This window comes from Leptonychotes weddellii, chromosome 3 (assembly GCF_054177405.1).
Source record: "Leptonychotes weddellii isolate Sample4059 chromosome 3, ASM5417740v2, whole genome shotgun sequence".
In the NCBI taxonomy this organism is placed as follows: domain Eukaryota; kingdom Metazoa; phylum Chordata; class Mammalia; order Carnivora; family Phocidae; genus Leptonychotes; species Leptonychotes weddellii.
The window spans coordinates 7,075,669-7,083,155 of record NC_138371.1 but is presented as its reverse complement, the minus strand read 5'-3'; positions in this window follow the sequence as shown (position 1 = coordinate 7,083,155).

The following is a 7,487-nucleotide window of genomic DNA, read 5'->3' as shown; positions in this document are numbered from 1 at the left end:
GGTCCTCATCAATAGGGCAGCATCTTAGGAAGGAGACACTGCAGCATTAAGCAGCATTAGCTAGGGAGCAGTGCCTCTAGCCACCTTCTTTAAGCTGTTTGCTTTCTGAAGTCCTCTGGTCTTTACTGTCTGTCCAAATGAGAGGCATTCTGGTTCCTACTCGGGTAACATTAGGAAGGTAGTCAGAGCCGGGTTGCTGGAAACCAAATCACGTTCCAGTTCTTAGAGTCTTTATTCTAACAGCCTGAGACTTCAAACACTTTTTTGAAATGCAGCAATTGATTGATTTGTACTGGACCTGAGGGCTGTCATATATGTACTTGAGTTTCAAGTAATAGCATGCTTTGATCATTTTGTGATCGTACCTGTGTCTTCCTGGGGATTCTGCATACAGCCATGAGCATCTGATCGCTTCAGTAAGTCTTTTCTTGTAGTTATGCTTGAGACTTACAGATTGAAATCTATTTTTTAGTATAAATTTCAGTTTGCATCTCCATTACATTACCCTGAGGATATTAAATGGATCTTTTAAACTTATGTCTGTTAGGCAGGTTAGCTATGACTTGACCTCAGGACAGTAAAGGTGTTCATTATATAAAGGGAATGTTTTTTTGGGATGAGAACTGTTGTTCTTTTTTTTTTTTTTAAAGATTTTATTTATTTATATGACAGAGAGAGACAGCAAGAACAGGAACACAAGCAGGGGGAGTGGGAGAGGGAGAAGCAGGCTTCCCGCTGAGCAGGGAGCCCGATGTGGGACTCGATCCCAGGACCCTGGGATCATGACCTGAGCCGAAGGCAGATGCTTAACGACTGAGCCACCCAGGCGCCCGAGAACTGTTGTTCTTAGTTAAGGATAAAACAAGGAAGTAAGTGATGGAGAAGGGAAAGATAGGGTGTGGCCCAACTCTTTTTGGGGTCATTTATGCCTGTCCTTGCTTTTCCCTAGTCAGAGATTCATCTAGTTACTTGCCTTTCCAGATTTTCAGTTTCACAGGAAATGGCGTGGAACCATGGGAGTGAATTATAGAACCTGTGGAGAACATACATAAGTAGTATAGGAAGGTCACAATGGAACTCTGGCAAACACCTCCAGCTTGACTCTAAAAGAAGAGAGATGCCCCTGAAGAAATTTTATTTTTATTTATCTATTTTTAAAGATGTATTTGAGAGAGAGGGAGAGAGGATCCCAAGCAGACTCCCCGCTGAGCTTGGAGCCCAGTGCGGGGCTCAATCCCACTACCATGAGATCCTGACCTGAGCTGAAATCAAGAGTCGGACACTCAACTGACTGAGCCACCCAGGCGCCCCATAATTCTTTTTGTTGTTGTTTTTTTTAATTTATTTTATTAAGTAGGCTCCATGCCCAATGTGGGGCTTGACCTCATCACCCTGAGATCAAGTCGTGTGCTCTACCAGCTGAGCCAGTCAGGTGCCCCTCACCCCTAAAGAAATTTTAGAATGGGCAGAGAAACAAGGAAAACCAAGAGAGATTGGGAACTCCTCCAGCACCTCCTATTGCTGCTGGAGAAGGCCCACGACTGCAGGGTAGTGCCACTATACGTCTCTTGTATCTGTTGTCTCTAAACCCAACCGGGTCCTCAGAGCTGTTGGGCCATCCCATCGTCTGCCCCGAGGTAGTGTGTGCTTACCGCCTACAGCTGGTCTAGTTTCACTGTTCTCTCAAAGTGGTGTGCCTCACCCCTCACTCGGCGATGACTGGATTTCCTGCTTCGTAGTGAAAAGAACACTAGGTTTTCTCCACCTATGGAATCATCTGCTTCCAACCTTACCTGCTTTGTTCCTTTCGAAGTGGAAAAGGTATCCCTTCTGTGTGAGTAATTCGTCAACTGTGCCATGTCGATCTGCGTCTCCTGTCCCCAGAGTTTTCTGCCTCTGTCGCTCCCCACTAACTGCTGCGTGTGATAAGAAATTGTGTACTTTAACTCTCCCTGAACCTGATGTCCAGAGCCACCACCTTTTTTCTCTTTTTTACAATCAAGCTCTAGCGTTGTCTACCCTTTCTGTCTCTACTTCCTTTCTCACGCCTAAATATGATCTGAGCCGAAATCAAGAGTCTGACGCTTACCTGACTGCCTCCCAGGCACCCCTATCTGCCTTCATCTTTATGTTATAGTTGGCACTGTTGAGCCCACTTATTTAAGTGTTATTTTAGTTTTCATGGTCCCAATCTCTAGATTCGCCTTGTGTTCCCCTGCCTCTTCTAAAATTTCTTCAGGGGCATCTCTTCCTTTAGAGTCTTAGTAGTAGGCATTTGCTAGGGTTCCATCATGACCTTTTTTTTTCCTTTCAAGATTTTATTTATTTGAGAGAGAGCTAGAGAGCTAGAGAGAGAGAGAGAGAGTGAGAGTGCAGTAGCAGGGAGGAGGGGGTGAGAGAGAGGGAGAAGTAGGCTCCCCACTGAGCAGGGAGCCTGATGCAGTACTCAATCCGAGGACCCTGGGATCATGACCTGAGCTGAAGGCAGACGTTTAACCAACTGAGCCACCCAGGTGCCCCTATGGTGACCTTCTTATTTTATTTCTATACATTCTCCATAGGTTCTGTGATTCACTCTCATGGTTCCACTTCTATTCATAATACCCAAATCTCTCTCCACTCATTCTGCCAACATGTGTAGTCAGCAGCTGAGGTGGGCATCTCTACATGCTGTTTTCCAGCTCTACTCAGATAGTAAATGGCACCCACCAGTTGCCAAGTGTACTGTTTTGTAGGGCTGGCATAACAAAATACCACAGACTAGGGGCTTAAACAAAAGAAGTTTATTTCCTCACAGTTCTGGAGGCTGGAAGTCCAAGATCAAGGTGTTAGCAAACTTGATGTCTCCTGAGGCCTCTCTCCTGGGCTGGCAGATGGTCACCTCACTGGGGCCTCACATGGCCTTTCCTCTGCGTGTGCATCCCTGGTGTCCGTCTCTTCCTATAAGGATTCCGGTCATACTGGATTAGGACCCCACTTTTATGAGTTCATTTAACCTTAATTACCTCTTTAAAGCCTATCCCCAAGTATGGTCACATTAGGGTTAGGGCTTCAACACATTTTTGGGAGAACATAAATTTCCGCCTCTCTGTGCTTCCCTGCTGTGCGGCAGCAGCCTCCCCTGCCAACAGTCCAGCCTCCCGATGCCTCCTTCGTGATCTTTCAAACTGCAGTGGCTTCCCCTCCCCAAAGTCCAGGTTTCTGTCTGGTCTTGAGAAACCTGTCGTGCCGTGGACTCAGACCCTGTCACAGGTCCCTCCACTTCTCACCGCATATGCTCCAGTCTCCCTGAGCTTCTGTGGTTCAGAAAGCGCCATGGCCATCTGCACCACTGGACCTCTTTACGTTCGTGCAGTTTGCTCCGTCTGGGTTTCTTGCCTCCCCTGCCCCTGTCCACCTGGCAAACGCTCATCCACGAAAGCTCCCATTGCCGGGGATAACCCCCACCCTACACCTTTTTCGGTGTTCCCACCTATTTCCTGCATTACAGTCCTTTATAATTTATTTGCCCCCCCTACTAGACTATGAGCTTCTTGAGAGCAGGGGCTGTGCTCCCTTCTCACGCCTCCATGGTGCTCCTGGAAGGAAAGCCTTCCCCAGCCCGGAAGGCCACGGGACCCGGCAGAGGCGCAGCCTGGTGCGGGTGTGGGCGGATGGAGGCTGCTGCAGTTGCCTGGAGCTCCAGAAGGTGGAGCCACACTCCGCTGTTGTGGGGCGCTAGTGGACGTGGACTGGCATCCTGTCACTGCCAGCAACCGGTCAGCGGGATCTTGGCCCCCAGCGTGGAGGCCTGCGCCGGTCTAGGCTTGTCCAGGGGGAGCCGCTAGCACCCAAGCACTTACTGTGTGCTGGGTTAAGCACTTCTAATGGGTGGCTCATTGGATCCTCACAAGAGCTGTAAGGTAAGTACTATTGTAACTGGTTTTACTACTGGGGAAACAGCTCTGAGTTACTATGTGCCAGAGCTGGGATTTATATCCAGATCTGACTCCGGCTACATCTGAAATTAAGGCATGGCTGTGCCTCTGGGAGGCTGGGGGTGGCCAGGTTCAGGCTCCAGGACTGAGAATGCAGAGACAGCAAAGAGGTTCTTGCTCTCCCAGGCTGTTCATATTATTCTATAATTTGTTCTTTTCCCTTAATAGATTGTGAACATCTTTCCATATTGTAGTGGTTTTAAAGTATGTCTACAAATTCTTTGATACTCCTCCCGCAAAAGGTAGAGCCTGATCCCCCCCACCCCTTGAATATTGAATAGAATGTGGCAGGAGTGATGCTGAATGACAGGCTAGATTAGGAAGGTGATACTCAGCATACGAAAATCCAAGCTCTTTCTTGGGATGCATGCCTTGGAATCCCTTGGCTTTGCTGAGAGATCTCATGCTGGAGAGATCACCTGGAGGGGCAGGGGCAGGAGGGGGGAGGGAAGAAGGGAGAGACATGCCCGAAGAGTCTTCACAGTACAGTGCTACCTGAGAATGAGCAAGCCTTAAGGTAATTCCAGTGCCCAGCTTTGAGGCTGGTACCAAATGGTGCAGAGACAAGCTCTCCTTGCCAAACCCTCACAGACTGCAGACCGGTGAGCAAAATACAGTACAGCTCTTCCTTGACTTATGATGAGGTTGTGTCCTGATAAACCCATTGTAAGTTGAAAATATAAATTGAAAATGCATTTAAAACACCTATCAAACACCATAGCTTAGCCTAGCCCACCTTAAACATGCTGAGAACACTCACACTAGCCTACAGTGGGGCAAAATCATCTGACGCAAAGCCCATTTTATAATAAAGTGTTGACTATGTCATGTAATTCATTAATACCGAAAGTGACAAACAATGGTTGCGTGTATCCATTGTTGACCCCCCTGATCGTGTGGCTGGCGGGGAGCTGCAGCATCACGAGAGGATTGTACTGCACCTAGCGAGCCTGGGAAAAGATCCAAATTCCAAATTTGAAGTACAGTTTCCACCAAATGTGTCTTGTTTTTGCACCATGGAAAGTCAAAAAATCTTAAGTTGGAACTATCATGTTGGTTACTGCCTGTAACTGCTGCTAATATTTAAGCTTCAGGCTGGGGATAGCTTGTTACTCAGCATTAGCTAACTGAAATAGATGTCAGCAAGGACAGTGGTGTGCCCTAGTTTGAATTCCATGATGTAGGTGTATCAATTTGTACAGTCATTGGACAACTGGTCTCCCAGTATTTTATTTATGTGAAAAAATAGTCTTATTCATGTGGAGGTTTACAGATCTCTAACACAGATATCAGTCCTTTGTCTTCGACAGTTGTCACCTTCATCTAGCATTTTGGGATGGTGGGGTGTTGTCTCATCCACCTGGATCAGTCCCTCCATGCTGTAGCTGTATTGTTGGTCTACAGTGTGTCAGGCATGTTCTAAGCGTCATGAAGGAACCAGATGATACCTCTGACTTCATGGAGCTTTTGTTCTTGTGGGGAGATAGGCAATAAAGGTGTGAAATGGGTAAAATCCGGCCCCATTGCTGTGAGTGTGGAAAGAAAGGAGGGGAAAGGTTTCAAGCAATGAAGACAGCCTCTTGGAGGTCAGCTTCAAAGGAACCACAGGCTTCATTCTAATTTTTTTTTTCTTTTAGTTTTAAATTTTGAAATGGCTTCCTGTTTGTCTTCTGGGAGAAGAATGAAGGCATTTTGCCTGAGAACATGGCAGTTTGAAGATTGGCTTCTGGTTATAATTTCTTCACTCAGTTGTCTGTGTCTGATAACTTCTTTAGGAGAAATCCCTAGAGGTGGAACGTTTGAGATTCAGAGTAGTTGGAATTTTAAAAAAGATTTTTATGTATTTATTTGAGAGAGAGCACATGCACAAGTTGGAGGAAGGCAGAGGGAGAGGGAGAAACAGACTCCCGCTGAGCATGGAGCCTGACATGGGGCTTGATCCCAGGACCCTAAGATCAGGACCTGAGCTGAAGGCAGATGCTTCTTAACCAACTGAGCCACCCAGATACCCCAGAGTAGTTGGAATTTTAAGGTCATTTCTGCATAGACCCAAGCTCCCACTGAAGGGTCTGCTGACTTACACTCCTCCCAGTGATGCAAGCCAGGGCTTCACCACAGGGTGCCTGGATGTCCGAGCCCTAGTGGGTTCCAGAGGGTGCTCTGCTGGGTTTGAGCACTTTCTGTGTTTACCTCGTTTTGTGACAAGCCCTGGACTGCATTAGACGTTGCCATTGTTTTCCATTAGAGCCAATCTGATTCAGGGGGAATAGTATCTCTTTGATGTTGTGGTTTGCATTTCTTTAATTACCAGTGAGGGTTAATACTTTTCATATGCTGATTATCCAATTGCGTTTCTTCTTTTGTGATTTTTCTTGTTCTTGTCCCTGACTCATTGCTCTGCTGGGACCATTGCTTTTTTTCGATTTTTAAGTACTACCTAGAAGTTACCAGCAGAGGGCAGCAGTGCACCAGGGTGCTGAGGAAATGGTGTTGGACCCTGAAGCTCAACAGTGTTATTTTGGACAAAGGCAAAGCCTGGGTCCTGGGGTGTTGACATCAATGGACTTGTGGGGAACTTAGAACAGTCAAGATGGTTAATTTCCTATACAAATCGAGTTATTCATCTGAAATGGGTGGGTTTGGAACAAGAAGATGACTTTTGAAAGGCCAAGACTGTATGTCCCAGAGTGGTAAATGAATTCTGTCTGGTAGGAGACACCCAGGAGCTCTTAGACAAGGGCTGTCATTGTGGCACTGTGAGTCCCAGGTTGTTGCCAGAGTAAGGGTGTGTGTGTGTGTGCGTGTGTGTGTGTGTGCACGCACATATGCATGCACATGCCCTCCCCATCCTCCAGAAATATAGAACACAATTGCATGTATGCTAGCCTCTCTCTGTGAGCTGTCTTGTTCTGTCCTCAATCTCACTGAGAAATTGAAGCAGCTTAATAGGGAGGGCCTGGTGATGCTGCTGAAATGTGGAATTGTGAAGGGCAGGGGACTCGTGAATGCTGCCCCAGCCTCCTAACCCCTAGGAGCTAGATGAGCATCAGGGCGATAGGAAGCCCTGAAATCTTATGCAGACCTATCAAGCACTTACATATCTTCTTTAAAAAACATTTAGGGCGCCTGGGTGGCTCAGTTGGTTAAGTGACTGCCTTCGGCTCAGGTCATGATCCTGGAGTCCCCGGATCGAGTCCCACATCGGGCTCCCTGCTCAGCAGGGAGTCTGCTTCTCCCTCTGACCCTCCTCCCTCTCATGCTCTCTGTCTCTCATTGTCTCTCTCGCAAATAAATAAAATCTTAAAAAAAAAATTAAAAAAAAAAACCAAAACATTTAATTTTGGGGCGCCTGGGTGGCACAGTCTGCCTTCGGCTGAGGTCATGGTCCTGCGGTCCTGGGATTGAGCCTTGCATCGGGCTCCCTGCTCCGCGGGAAGCCTGCTTCTCCCTCTCCCACTCCCCCCTGCTTGTGTTCCCTCTCTCGCTGTGTCTCTGTCAAATAAATAAAAT